The 15,694-nt window shown below is 37.7% G+C and overlaps 1 pseudogene; it reads left to right on the forward strand.

The window, feature by feature from the left end:
- The window catches only part of LOC113102097 (aminopeptidase N-like), a 19,617-nt pseudogene extending 7,110 nt beyond the window's left edge, over nt 1–12,507 (forward strand).
- Nucleotides 12,508–15,694: the final 3,187 nt, after the last annotated feature.

Consider the following 15,694-nt stretch of genomic DNA (forward strand, 5'->3'; position numbering starts at 1 on the left):
CTTAGAAGTTTTTAGAATTGCATGGAAAAACAGTATGTCCAGCTATAGACAGGCTCTAAAAACTGCTAGGGCAGAGCATATACACAAACTCATTGAAAATAACCAAAACAATCCAAGGTTTTTATTTAGCACAGTGGCTAAGTTAACAAATTACCAGACGCCACCTGATTCAAATATTCCACCAACGTTAAATAGTAATGACTTTATGAATTTCTTCACTGATAAAATAGATAACATTAGAAATACAATAGCGAATGTAGATTCTACAACATCTAACACTTCACATTCTAACCACTGGTCAGTGGCGCAATTGTTTAATGGAACAGCAAAATAGCACCAGGGATTGTTTGCGCCGGAACACGCCTCCTTTTTTGCGCTGAACCGCCCAGGGAGCGCAAGTTCATTCACTAGTTTAGCGACGTGCTTCTGTGGAGGGAAAAGCGCGCTTTGCGCAGGTGCAAAATAGGAATGACACATGCGTCGGTGTACAAAGTCAATTGCGCTGGGTGCAAGATAGGGCCCCTAGTCTAAAGTCAGTGGCACGTTGCGCGTTGTTCATTATACTATTTTAAGGGCGCATGCTTGACCATAATGTATAGCGTGCACAACGCGCATACACTTTGCTCATGTAATCTACACAGATGCAACAGTTATTTTTGCAAATCATAAATTGTTACACTAAAAAAATATTAACACATGAGATGACGGAAATCATTGTGGTGTGCCACGAAGATGTGAAAAAATAGGCATAAATCTAGCTTACAAATTATTCAGGCTAATTGTAGTAATTAAGGATCAGACCTGTTTGCCCAATAGTGGCAAGACATATATGTATATAAGGACATCTGACAAATTGGTTTGTCCGTCAAGAACCAGGAAAAAAAAATCGATGAAACAACTATTTTGGGTGGGTTTCTCCCATCCCCATACAACACAACTTCTCTGTCTTTCACTGCTCTTACAAGAACATCAGTCTCCTCGGCTGTGAACCGCTCCTGGCGTGCGCCTGGTAAATACGCCATAATAATAGCAATCCATAATGGAACTTGCGCACCTGCTTTTAAAGGGAATGTTGGATGACGCTGTGATTGGTTTATTTCACGTTACGCCCAAACCACACCTATGAATAATGAAGCTACTTCAGACCAACCCATTTTAGATTTGCGCCGGGCGCAAGAGCCATTTATCCCGCTGGGAAAATAGCAACAGCGCCGAGACCCGCCCACAAACTTAATTGCGCTTCGCGCTTTGACACTTGCGTTTCAGATCGTTAAAATAGGGCCCGTTATCTGTTTCTGATGCAGAAAAGCTAGTTCATGCATTCATGACCTCTAGACTGGACTATTGTAATGCACTTCTAGGTGGTTGTCCTGCTTCGTCAATAAACAAGCTACAGGTAGTCCAAAATGCAGCAGCTAGAGTCCTTACGAGGTCAAGAAAATATGATCATATTACCCCAATTTTACAGTCTCTGCACTGGCTACCTATTACAGTTTTTTTCAGTCGCTAACAAGCATTTGTCCAAGCAGTTGTCACATTTTCAAAACTCTAAACACAATTAGCACAGCATCTATCTATTGTGGCCATACCATTCACACATTTCATGTCGTTTTCACACAATATGGAGTCATTGAACACATTTCCACAATGCTTACATATTCTGAACAGACAAGCTATACCTCCCAACAAAATTATGGATCGTTTTTGTAGTATTTACAAATGTTAACACACAACATCCCACAATAGCAAAAACAATGTTCCAAACCTTAGATACAGTATAAAAACCTCTGCTTCTGCAATGATATCAGTTCAAAAACAATATATCTTAGCTGATTTATGTTGTGTAAATTGGGCCAACCACAACTGATTCCAATCTGGCTTAGACTCAATGGCAGGGCTTATTTTTTTAGACAATAAACTTATACAATAAAAGAAGGACTTTGAAGGTGATGTTTTTGGAAACAGAAACAGAAAAAGAGAAACACTGTAATGTATGGACGAGGAAGAGTAAGAGCAAGGGGCCCAGGGAGAAGAGCAGGAGCAGTGAGAGGAGCAGGAGCAGTGAGAGATGCAGTGAGAAGTGAGAGGAGCAGGAGCAGTGAGAGGAGCAGTGAGAGATGCAGTGAGAGGAGCATGAGCAGTGAGAGATGCAGTGAGAGGAGCAGGAGAAGTGAGAGGAGCAGTGAGAGGAGCAGTGAGAGGAGCAGGAGCAGTGAGAGATGCAGTGAGAGGAGCAGGAGAAGTGAGAGGAGCAGGAGAAGTGAGAGGAGCAGTGAGAGGAGCAGTGAGAGGAGCAGGATCAGTGAGAGGAGCAGGAGAAGTGAGAGGAGCAGGAGCAGTGAGAGGAGCAGTGAGAGGAGCAGTGAGAGGAGCAGGAGCAGTGAGAGGAGCAGTGAAAGGAGCAGGAGCAGTGAGAGGAGCAGTGAGAGGAGCAGGAGAAGTGAGAGGAGCAGGATCAGTGAGAGGAGCAGGAGAAGTGAGAGGAGCAGGAGCAGTGAGAGGAGCAGGAGCAGTGAGAGGAGCAGTGAAAGGAGCAGGAGCAGTGAGAGGAGCAGTGAGAGGAGCAGGAGAAGTGAGAGGAGCAGGAGCAGTGAGAGGAGCAGTGAGAGGAGCAGGATCAGTGAGAGGAGCAGGAGAAGTGAGAGGAGCAGGAGCAGTGAGAGGAGCAGTGAGAGGAGCAGTGAGAGGAGCAGGAGCAGTGAGAGGAGCAGTGAAAGGAGCAGGAGCAGTGAGAGGAGCAGTGAGAGGAGCAGGAGAAGTGAGAGGAGCAGGATCAGTGAGAGGAGCAGGAGAAGTGAGAGGAGCAGGAGCAGTGAGAGGAGCAGGAGCAGTGAGAGGAGCAGTGAAAGGAGCAGGAGCAGTGAGAGGAGCAGTGAGAGGAGCAGGAGAAGTGAGAGGAGCAGGAGCAGTGAGAGGAGCAGTGAAAGGAGCAGGAGCAGTGAGAGGAGCAGTGAGAGGAGCAGGAGAAGTGAGAGGAGCAGGATCAGTGAGAGGAGCAGGAGAAGTGAGAGGAGCAGGAGCAGTGAGAGGAGCAGTGAGAGGAGCAGGAGCAGTGAGAGGAGCAGTGAAAGGAGCAGGAGCAGTGAGAGGAGCAGTGAGAGGAGCAGGAGAAGTGAGAGGAGCAGGAGCAGTGAGAGGAGCAGGAGAAGTGAGAGGAGCAGGAGCAGTGATAGGAGCAGTGAGAGCAGCAGGAGCAGTGAGAGGAGCAGTGAGAGGAGCAAGAGCAGTGAGAGATGCAGTGAGAAGAGCAGGAAAAGTGAGAGGAGCAGGAGCAGTGAGAGATGCAGTGAGAGGAGCATGAGCAGTGAGAGATGCAGTGAGAGGAGCATGAGCAGTGAGAGGAGCAGTGAGAGGAGCAGTGAGAGGAGCAGGAGAAGTGAGAGAAGCAGGAGAAGTGAGAGGAGCAGGAGCAGTGAGAGGAGCAGGAGTAGTGAGAGGAGCAGTGAGAGGAGCAGTGAGAGGAGCAGTGAGAGGAGCAGGAGCAGTGAGAGGAGCAGTGAGAGGAGCAGTGAGAGGAGCAGTGAGAGGAGCAGGAGCAGTGCGAGGAGCAGTGAGAGGAGCAGGAGAAGTGAGAGAAGCAGGAGAAGTGAGAGAAGCAGGAGAAGTGAGAGGAGCAGGAGCAGTGAGAGGAGCAGGAGCAGTGAGAGGAGCAGGAGTAGTGAGAGGAGCAGTGAGAGGAGCAGTGAGAGGAGCAGGAGCAGTGAGAGGAGCAGTGAGAGGAGCAGTGAGAGGAGCAGGAGCAGTGAGAGGAGCAGGAGAAGTGAGAGGAACAGGAGCAGTGAGAGGAGCAGTGAGAGTAGCAGGAGCAGTGAGAGGAGCAGGAGCAGTGAGAGATTGTTTTTACAGACCCCCTTTTTATCTGGGCTTTTTGCTGTTGTTGTTTTATGTTCAGAATGCTCTTATGTGTTTCATTGATATTTTGTTCACTGTAAGCAATACTGTCGAGCCTGTTCTGTTCTATCATACCGTGTTTCTACTGTACTGCCTGCTGCAGTAAACAGTAAAGGGAAAAATAGCTTTTTACTGGAATGCTTTTGAATGTGAACATTACTGTACATTTGGACATACAGTTCCAAACCAATAAATTTAGTGTAAAACAGTGAATTGCATGTTTTGCATGCAAATACCTGTAAAACTGAAACATAAAAGTCAATGCAGTTTTAGTAATGTCAACAATAGCCAGTATTTTGAAACCTGGTGTACTTTGATTGACTGTATGTACCTTGTGAGGTGAAAACAAGTGTTATTCTTTGACAGAATAATTTGATTTTGAGTCAGATTTCCAGTGTTTTGGTAAAGTTGGTGTGTGCAGATAAAGATGTGTTCTATTTTGAAATGAAGATTTAGTATATATTTAACAAAATGTGTTTTTGAGAAGAAAATTATCCATTTGGCCAATTGTGTTTTGTAGGTGTTAGTCTGTGTTAAGAGTTTAGAAAAAGTATCTGAAGTATGGTTAAGCGCTTGTTAGCGATTGAAAAAAACTGTAAGTTCCGTATCAGTTACAAATTATCATTACTTACCTATAAGGCCCTAAATGGTTTAGCTCCAGCGTACCTAACTAGCCTTCTACCACGTTACAACCCATCACGCACCCTAAGGTCACTTTTGGTAGTTCCTAGGATAGCAAAGTCCACTAAAGGAGGTAGAGCTTTCTCACATTTGGCTCCCAAACTCTGGAATAGCCTTCCTGATAATGTTCGGGGTTCAGACACACTCTCTCTGTTTAAATCTAGATTAAAAACACATCTCTTTCGCCAAGCATTCGAATAATGTATCTTTTAACTGTGAGTGTAGTTGCATCTGATCAAAGGTGCATTTTTATTCATTAGCTTGGGTTAAACTAATTTTACTTTGTTGGATCAGCAGCTATGCTAATGATGTCTCTATGTGTTTCTCTGTTTCTGCTGGATCTTCATCCCGTGGTAACTAGGATTTACACAAGCTCCAGTCTGGTTCCAGAACACCTGAGAAGAGATGATGCTGACCCTCAGAGGACCTCAGATGATGCTACCTTGAATCAACAAACAGAACTAACAATTATTGCTAAATGTGTGACTGAATCATATAATAACTTAATTATTAATATTGATAGTTCATCGTCTAGCTGACTACGTCTTTTATTATTATTATTTTAATTTTTTCTAAAATCCTGTCAAATGTGCACAAACTACTAGCTACTACTTAATATTGTAGAAACATAATTTTCTGTAAAGTTGCTTTGTAACGATTTGTTTTGTAAAAAGCGCTATACAAATAAACTTGAATTGAATATATATATATATATATATATATATATATATATATATATATATATATATATATACACATACACACACACACATATATATATATATATATATACACATACACACACACACACACATATATATATATATATATATATATATATATATATATATATATATATACACACATACATACACACACACATATATATATATATATATACAGTATTGTTCAAAATAATAGCAGTACAATGTGACTAACCAGAATAATCAAGGTTTTTCGTATATTTTTTTATTGCTACGTGGCAAACAAGTTAGTTGAATTAGTTGAAAGGGGTGTGTTCAAAAAAATAGCAGTGTGGCATTCAATCACTGAGGTCATCAATTTTGTGAAGAAACAGGTGTGAATCAGGTGGCCCCTATTTAAGGATGAAGCCAACACTTGTTGAACATGCATTTGAAAGCTGAGGAAAATGGGTCGTTCAAGACATTGTTCAGAAGAACAGCGTACTTTGATTAAAAAGTTGATTAGAGAGGGGAAAACCTATAAAGAGGTGCAAAAAATGATAGGCTGTTCAGCTAAAATGATCTCCAATGCCTTAAAATGGAGAGCAAAACCAGAGAGACGTGGAAGAAAACGGAAGACAACCATCAAAATGGATAGAAGAATAACCAGAATGGCAAAGGCTCAGCCAATGATCACCTCCAGGATGATCAAAGACAGTCTGGAGTTACCTGTAAGTACTGTGACAGTTAGAAGACGTCTGTGTGAAGCTAATCTATTTTCAAGAATCCCCCGCAAAGTCCCTCTGTTAAAAAAAAAGGCATGTGCAGAAGAGGTTACAATTTGCCAAAGAACACATCAACTGGCCTAAAGAGAAATGGAGGAACATTTTGTGGACTGATGAGAGTAAAATTGTTCTTTTTGGGTCCAAGGGCCACAGGCAGTTTGTGAGACGACCCCCAAACTCTGAATTCAAGCCACAGTACACAGTGAAGACAGTGAAGCATGGAGGTGCAAGCATCATGATATGGGCATGTTTCTCCTACTATGGTGTTGGGCCTATTTATCGCATACCAGGGATCATGGATCAGTTTGCATATGTTAAAATACTTGAAGAGGTCATGTTGCCCTATGCTGAAGAGGACATGCCCTTGAAATGGTTGTTTCAACAAGACAATGACCCAAAACACACTAGTAAACGGGCAAAGTCTTGGTTCCAAACCAACAAAATTAATGTTATGGAGTGGCCAGCCCAATCTCCAGACCTTAATCCAATTGAGAACTGTTTCTTCACAAAATTGATGACCTCAGTGATTGAATGCCACACTGCTATTTTTTTGAACACACCCCTTTCAACTAATTCAATTAATTGCCCAATTGCACAGCCTTAAGAGCGTGCATATCATGAATGCTGGGTCTCATTTGTTTTCTGAGAATCTACTGAACCTACTGGTAACTTGTTTGCCACGTAGCAATAAAAAATATACTAAAAACCTTGATTATTCTGGTTAGTCACATTGTACTGCTATTATTTTGAACAATACTGTATATATACATACACACACACACACACACACATATATATATATATAAATATATATATATATATATATATATATATATATATATATATATATATATATATATATATATATTTTTTTTTTTTTTTAGCTTTTCTGTTTTTTAACAGAAAATGTCATCATTGATGGAACGGCCATGACATGATATTTGGGCCAACAAAGAGGATGTCAACGTATCTCATCACGTTTGTTGTCAGTGATTTTACGTACATCAATGCTAAAGACAAGAAGGTAGTTTTGGTAGCACCTCCACACCCATTTAAATGGGTGGAATGATCTGTGGCTGAACGAAGGGTTCACTTCATACGTGGAATATCTGGGCGCCGATTATGCTTAGCCCACCTGGAACATGGTTAGAACATCACTCAAGAACATTTTAGAACATTTCCTCCCGAAAGGAAGAAGAGGGCAACACACCCTCAGAAATTAGCGAAATGTTACAACACAATTTCCTACAGCAAGGTACAAAAAATACAGGGATCTGCGGTGCTTAAAATGCTCTCTGAATTCCTGACAGAGCCTGTGTTTGCCAAAGGACTCAGTGTAAGTTTTACTGTACTCTCATGTTTTTGAACAAGTATAAGAATTCATGCTGCTTTCAAGTTGAATTTCACGACCAATTGTGTTGTTCTCTACCACAGAACCATCTGAAGCAGGAAGCTCAGTGCATTCCGATCTCGGGGAATATCTTCAAAAGGTTTAACTGCTTGAGTTTAACTGCTTTATAGATTTGTGGTAAAGCTGGGCAGTTGCAAGTTATTAAGTTTGAATTGCATGACAAAAAAATAAATAAATCGCAATTGCATGTTATAAAATCAGAATTGCAAGATATAAATTCGCAATTGTAAGAAAATTGTGTTATCCCTCAGAATTGGACTTTATAACTCACAAATGTGAGTTACATCTCGCAATTCTGACTTTTCGATCAGATTTGCATGATTAAAACTCGCAACTGCAAGAAAAAAACTCCAGAATTACAAGACATAAACTTGCAATTGCAAGAAAAAATGTTGCGGAGATACATGCGCAACTTTTTTTCTTGCAGTCAGAACTGCGAGTTTATATCTTTCAATTCTGATTTTTTTTTTTGCAATTGCAAGTTTATATCGCACGATAAAAATAAATGTCAGAATTGCAAGATGTAAACTCACTATTGTGAGATTGTAAAAAAAAATAAAAAATTATTCCATAAATCAGTAAAACATTCTGGAAAAAATCAAGATGTAATTTCTTTGCCATGTTGCCCAGCCCTATATGTGGTGTAGTACACGCTGTAAGACATGCTGGAGCTTGGTGTTTTGCTGGTTTTCACGTCTCAGCCAGGCAGTAGATCAAACTCCAGGCGTGAAATTGCCGTGAAGTGTTCACGAGATCATGAACCACTTGATCCTACAGATGGTTTTCCCAGTAGTCACTACTGACACTCAAACAGGGAACGTCATCCCAAAGCACTTTCTACTGGAACCAGAAGCAGTGGTGGATAGGAAATCTGAATTCAAGTATGTTGTCAAACATCATCATTGTGATTTGACATTTGAAAGCCCTTCTTATAAGTTATGAATGGTTTGTGCTCATCAAATGGATGAAGAAAGTTCAGGAGCTTCTACAGAAATCAGGTACGTTACAACATCTAAATGTTCATTCTTTATACTTTAGATTTACCTCATGGTCTTGCAACAGGTCTTACTCACTCGCAGGTCACTTGTTTCTTTTAGTTATGGATCTCTGGACTCCGGCACAATAGTTATTAATAGTTATCACAAATCTTACTTGTTATTCCACAGGGAACGTTTTTCCCTCCCAGTCCGTCCCTTCCTGTTAGTGAGTGAATTGAGTTAGTGCTTTGCTATGAGTCTAAATTAGTGAATCATAATCAAGGGAATTTTTAGGAGTGTGGATGTATCCAGTAAATAAAAACAATTGAACAGGACATAAAAAGTCATAGAAATTCACTGGTAAAAAAAATGTGAATAACTGTATTCATATATAACTGCATTTTTTCCAGAGCATCCATTATAAACATTACACTCGCTTTGAGAACAACTAAATATCTCATGCATGCGCAGGAATACATTCCATGGGAGGCAGCGCTTTTTTATTTTTTCCAGTTGTTCGATCGCAGTGAAGTTTATGGTGCAATGCAGGTTGCAGGTAAATCTCATTTTTATAATTAAACATGAAGTAAAAAAAGATGCATTACATACAGGCTAATCTTAAGAAACAAGTCAAACCACTTTTTTAATATTTAGGGACTATCAGCTCAAACTGGACAGCAGTTCCTTCTGACCACACTGTTCAATAAGGACACATTTTTCATATGTCACGTTTCCCAGACTCAATTTGATTTATTAGATAAAGTTATATTTTAAAATAAGCCGTTTTCTTTTTATCCTCAGGTTCACACAATGTCAATACCGGCATGGAGGGTTGCAGAGAACTAACTAGGGGTTACCTTATGAAAAATAAGTTTATCCAAGTGTGCTATTAGTATACTTCTTTAAAACTAAAAATAGGAAAGTATGCTTTTAGTTTACTTTGTATGTACTTCTCAGAAGTGGGCTTTATGTACACCTCATAAATATACTTAAAATTACATTTAAGTATACTTGACTTATATTTACAAAAAGTCTAAATATATTTGAGCTATACTCCTAGAATCTGTGTTTTCAGTATTATACAGTAGAGGGCGCTAGTACACATCTTCTGCACAGAATTTCCAAAAAAACACAAGTGAGGAAAAAAAAGAAACAACAGATACTAACACATGTAACACGACATCTGACATGTTATGACAACGTTATTGAATAAAATGCCTGATGAAGAGGTAATAATTAAGTCAAGCTTTGGGGTGTTGTTCGACTCCATATATGTTTTGATTATCATTCTGAATCCAATTCATTGCCTTTTTTCAGCTTTTAATTAGTAAACTATCCATAAACCTGTAAGTTCACGTTTATTATAATTGCAGTACAAACTATAAACACAAAGGTAAACTAGCTGTGTACTGAAAGTTTACTACTGTTACACTTAAAAGTATACTTTTATATATTAGAAAGTGGGCCAATTTTGTCCCAAGGAGTACTGAAATAGTACACTTACAGGTATACTACTGGAACACTGATATTTGTATATCTGGTAAATAAAGTATATTTAAAAATATACTTGAACTTTATTTAAGTATACTTAATAAAATAAACTTGAAGTACTGTACTGTATATTACTTTTTGGTAAGGGTTGGTTAAAAAAAATGGATGCAATATCCTCCTAACAAAGTGTGAGTGCAAACCTCAGAGGACATTACCTCGTTTCCTTTGAGCATGATTGCATGTCATGTCCTAGAAGCAATTTAGACATCTTATACCACCAGTTCTTCAAAGTGGTGTATTGTACAATATGTGTTGTGTTTTTGTGAAGTTTCAAGCGCTTGACATTCAAAATCAGTGGAGGAAATTAAACTTAGTTTTACACAGTAAACTAAAAATTTCATTATTACCTGATTTTAAAGAAAAGTTTATAATTCTTTAAGTCAGAGTGTGCTAAGGTTCATCTCATCTCACAACTCATTTTACTTCCATAGTGTGATGCTGCAGAGTGAAACAAGATATTCAATGAGAAAACATGTGATTGGTGAGTGTAAAAAGTGAGTGTTACATACCAGAACGGAGGCAGGCGATTGGAAGAGAGGGGTTGAAAAGTGCAATTCATAACACCATCTTAAAGCAAAGTACTTTCATACTTATAGCAAATTATTACATTTTTATAAAAGTTTACAAAATGTAAACATTTTAATATAGTGCACCATTACTGTGAACAATTAGAATAAACACCTTTAACATTCTGATACACCTCTCTGATGCAAAATGAAAATATTACAAATTGAAAATATGCATTTTGCACATTGCATGTACTTTACAGTAGAAAAGTTTCGGTTTAGTAATATTTAAAAAAGAATAATCATTTTTTTCAGAAGCGATCCATTAAAAAGACCAAAAGTGACACTAAAAACACATATAAAAAGATTTATATTTCAAATAAACACTGTTCTTTCAAACTTTCTATTAATCAAAAAACGTATAAGTAAAATAAATAAATCATAAAAAATAAATAAGAATCACTTCAAATAAGTGTGTTCCTTTTTAAACTTCCTATACATCAAAATATTCCATAAAAATAAATAAATAAGAATAATTTCAAATAAATGTTTCTTTTTAAACTTTCTATAAATCCAAAAATTCCAGAACAGTAAATCAATAAGAATAACAAGAAATGTTTCTTTAGCAGCAAAACATATTAGAATGATTTCTGAAGGATCATGTGACACTGAAGACTGCAGTGCAGGTTTACATCACAGAAATAAATTATATTAAAAAAACGAAAAAGAAAGAAAATTCAATATTTAATAGTAAAATATTTCACACTTTTGGAGCTCAGGAAATATTTTTACTGTATTTTTGATCAAATAAATGAATAATGAAAGTCAACTGTGTTCAGGATTCATCCTAACCTGAGGCTGACGGTGTACTGTGACGCCATCGCTGCAGGCGGAGCAGAAGAGAGGAACTTCAGCTGACAGATGTTCCAGAAGGACACAGTCACAGCTGAAGCTCTCAATCTGAGATCGGCTGTGCCCTGGTTACTGAACAGGTAGCTCTGGGAAAGCATGAGGTGCAAACACGTATTGTCTGGAATGAAGGAATGTAAAAATGTCAGCTTTTGAATGACAAACACATTTTTGGGAGTTATACCTAATAAACCTGAACAGAACTTGTCACGTCATGTTCTGATATTTTTAAGCATCCTACAGCATCTGATTGTCACTGAATGTAATTTCCAGTTTTATAATATAATAACACAAATATTTTAACACTTTTTTTTCAAATAGTAATACTGCTTAATATTCATATGTTTATTATGCATTATGCTTTTATATGTATTACAATAAAAGATTATGGAAAAAAAATGTTATGGACTTTTTTAAATTATACTTTTTAAGAGAATACATTTTTTACTTTAAGCCCCACTAAACAAATATCAAAATTCATTTTAATTCAGAAATTAGAAACATGTTTATTATATAAAACTGGGTGTACAAGTCATCTGTCGGAAATGCATTTCTAATAAGTCTGTGCACATGCATTTTAGTACTTTAGGAACTGTGAATTATAACTTAAATTGTTTCATGTTTTAATAAGGTACCTGGAATATACTATGAACCTAGAAAAGATACGCAAACAGGACACCTCTTCTACCATTGGGTACATTGGCAGTAATATTATAGGCCAACCTTTGACGTGGGACTTTGTCAGGACAAGCTGGGACTATTTCTTCAAATTGTAAGTATGCCAGACACCATAAAGAGAAATACTTTTAGAGATAATACTAGAGATAATACTTTTGGTATTATTCAGCAGGTACGGTACTGGACCATTCACTTTCTCCGGATTGATTCAAGACGTGCTCTGCACACCATTTGAACTCAGTCAGGTACATGACCTTTGACCTTAGAACCACTCTGCAAACTATTGCATGCACTGTGAGAGGCTTATGAGACATAACTTGACTTAAGTGTCATATCCTTGCTGTCTTTGTTCAGTCTAAACATTTTCAAAAGGACAACGCTGAGACCAGATTCGAATCAGGAACTCAAGCGTTGCAGCAGGCCATGATTACATGAACAAGGAGGCGGTTCTGCAGTGGTTTCTCTCAGGATCAGCGTAAAACTCACATCTCTGTGAGTAATTCAGTCATTTTAACTGGAAGTTCAAAAACAATCATTCTGTCACCACTTACCCACCCTCAAGTCATTCAAATCCAGATGATTTTCTTACTTCTGATGCTTCTTCCAGCCTCATGTGAATTCATTATCCTGTAACCTGATAAATGGATGCTAACAGTATTTTGTCAGGTTGTTTTTACCCAAGGTGCATTCGTAACAAAAGGACAGCCCTCCTGGAGAAACCTGAGAAATGTATTACTCAAGGACACATCAGTGCTCTGATATTTACATAAAAGACTTTACTAAATACACTGACAGTGGATCCCTCAGCACTGAATAAACAGGGAACCCGTTTCAGAACTTGTGTATAATTAGTGGTCAAGCATCACTATTATTATCATTATCGCTCATATTCAGTGCTCATATTCAGTAATTTGCTCTTATTGAATGCATCCTGCAATTTTGATAATATGTAAAAGTATAAGCATACACAACCATTCAAATATTTGGGGTCAGTATTTTTAATTGAATGAGTGAATTTAATTGATCACAAGTTACAGTGAAGACATTTATACTGTAAATTCACATATCTACTGTTCTTTTGAACTTTTCTATTCAGTGAAGAACCTTTAAAAAAAATGTCTCCACAAAAATATTAAGCAGGACGATTTCAACATTGATAATAATAAGAAATGTTACCTGAGCCGCTAAAAATTCAGCTTTTCCATCACTGGAATAAATAACATTTTAAAATATATTTGTTACGTTCATGAACTTTCTGTTCCCTTATTTGGTCACCTTCCTCCTTGTTTTGGTTAATTGATTATTCCCCACCTGTCTCTAGTCCCCTCATTACCTTCTGTGTGCTTAAATACACTGTCTGTTTAGTTCTTCTTCGTCCGTGATTGAATGTGCATCTGAATGTCAATGTATCTGTGAATGTCTATGTTAATGCTGAATGTAATATAGTATATTGTCTGTTAGTCTCCTTCGTCATCCAGTAAACTCCTCATTTTGATCACTATCCTCCTCTAGCACTTTGTCTTTCGTTTAGCACTACCCTCACTTGTAACAATATTATAATAGAAAATAGCTTAAAAAAAAAAAATTTGCGATAGTATTTTCACAATATTACTGTTTTTCCGATCAAATTAATGTAGCCTCCGTGAGCATAAGAGACTTTTTACTGACCACAAACGTTTCAATGGTTTTTAAGGCCATTTTTGATATTTCGAAATCATAATTTCGAGCTGTGTAGTTTGGTCAGCCATATTTTTAGTGTGCATCTTCCTCTTTTCTGAAAGAGCTTATACAATTGCAATAAAGACACCTAACTTCAAAATATGTTAAAGGATGCTGCTTGACATCCGCTGAGTCTTTTTCCTTTGATAACCACTGTCTTAACCACATGAAAGCAAGGTGGCTGTTTCATAGCATTTAAAATATTAACTTGGAATGGGGCATAAAGCGATTTCAAGAACTCAAGAATAATGTACTGTAATTACTCTGAAACGATCACAAATAAGCCCTTTGACCAAGTTTAACTTGGCAAACAAAAAGTCTCATGCAAAGTCAAAATCAAAAGTAAAATCTAAAGACATACAGTATTTGCCATTGTTTTGTTGATTTGAAAAATGAGAACTATGCAAACAATTTCGGGCTTGACTAACGGTTTTCTGCAGAAGTGGCACGGACACAACCACAAGCATGATTCATCACAGTCACCACTATTAATCACACGCACTTCATGACTGTCTGCACAGACTTGATCCTGTCCTGGCCCCATCATTAACTCCTGGGACTTCATTTCAACTCTGCGGTCATGGGGAAAGGCTTTTATATCAGTAGGCCTTTAGGGTTTGTGCTATTAGGGTTGGGCGTTGTGTCCGTCCTCACCATTTTTTCTTTGTCAGTGGTCTATACTAAAGAGAAACGGAGAAAACGAAGTAAAGTCCACAAATGGGACCCAAGCGGTGACGACTGCAGCTCCCTACAGCACCCCAGCTCCATCGAACGAGCCCTGGGACAAGTACAGACTGCCTGACACTCTTCTTCTAAATACTACAACGTGACGCTTTGGCCACGGTTGGTGCCGGACGAGCATGGAATGTACATTTTCAATGGGAAATCTGGAGTTGCATTCACGTGCGTCAAGGAAACCAACCTGATCATTATTCATTCCAATAAGCTGAACTTGACCTTGACCTCGGAGAAGCACCATGCCAGGCTGTCGGGTTTGGGAGGGACAAGCGCTCCGGGCATTCTGAAAACCTGGTTTTCAAACACAAACACAGTTCATGGTGATTCAGCTGAAAGAAAAACTACAAGTTGGAAAATCTTATTGGCTCTACATGGAATTCCATGGAGAGCTGTCAGATGATCTAGAAGGATTTTACAAAAGCCAATACACAGAAAATGGTGTAAAAAAGTAAGACGTAACTTTTATTACTGCTGACATTAATTGAATAAGAAAGGGTTGAAAAGTAAATTCTTATAATACTAACTAATTAAATGAGAAACCATAATACAAACTTAATTCATTTTATGAATGTAAAATAATACATGATACCATTTATAATTAATTATGTATTATTTAAGTGGGGTAGTTTACTAACACTTTATGTACAAAATAACTTAGCTTATTTATTGTTTACTTATGTATAGGTATTTAGATCCTGCAACCAGTTAAAAAAACTGTATGTTTTTTCCCACAAATTTGAATAATCTTTTAGATTTAAGCTCTACTGTGGTGTACAAATGTTTTATGTATCTCAATACAAAACTGAATGTATATATATTATATATATATATATATATATATATATATATATATATATATATATATATATATTATATATGAAGCTTTAAAAGTTTTGCAAGAATTATAAAAACACACCATAAGAAACTTCTGTAACATTTTTATAATTATTATTATAATTTTATTTTAATTCATTCATAAGTTTGTTATAATTATTGAAGATTTGATATAAGCATCTGCTAAATGCAAAATGTAAATTAATTACTAGGCGTTCTGGATGGTTCCCTTTGTTCCACTGAATTTTGAACAAAACATTTATGAAACAAAAAACATTTAGCTAGGGGAAGTCATGGCTCGAGTATCAGTTCCGGCAAGGATTGTAGGTGG

The sequence above is a fragment of the Carassius auratus genome, unplaced genomic scaffold (genome assembly GCF_003368295.1).
Source record: "Carassius auratus strain Wakin unplaced genomic scaffold, ASM336829v1 scaf_tig00217689, whole genome shotgun sequence".
Lineage (NCBI taxonomy): Eukaryota > Metazoa > Chordata > Actinopteri > Cypriniformes > Cyprinidae > Carassius > Carassius auratus.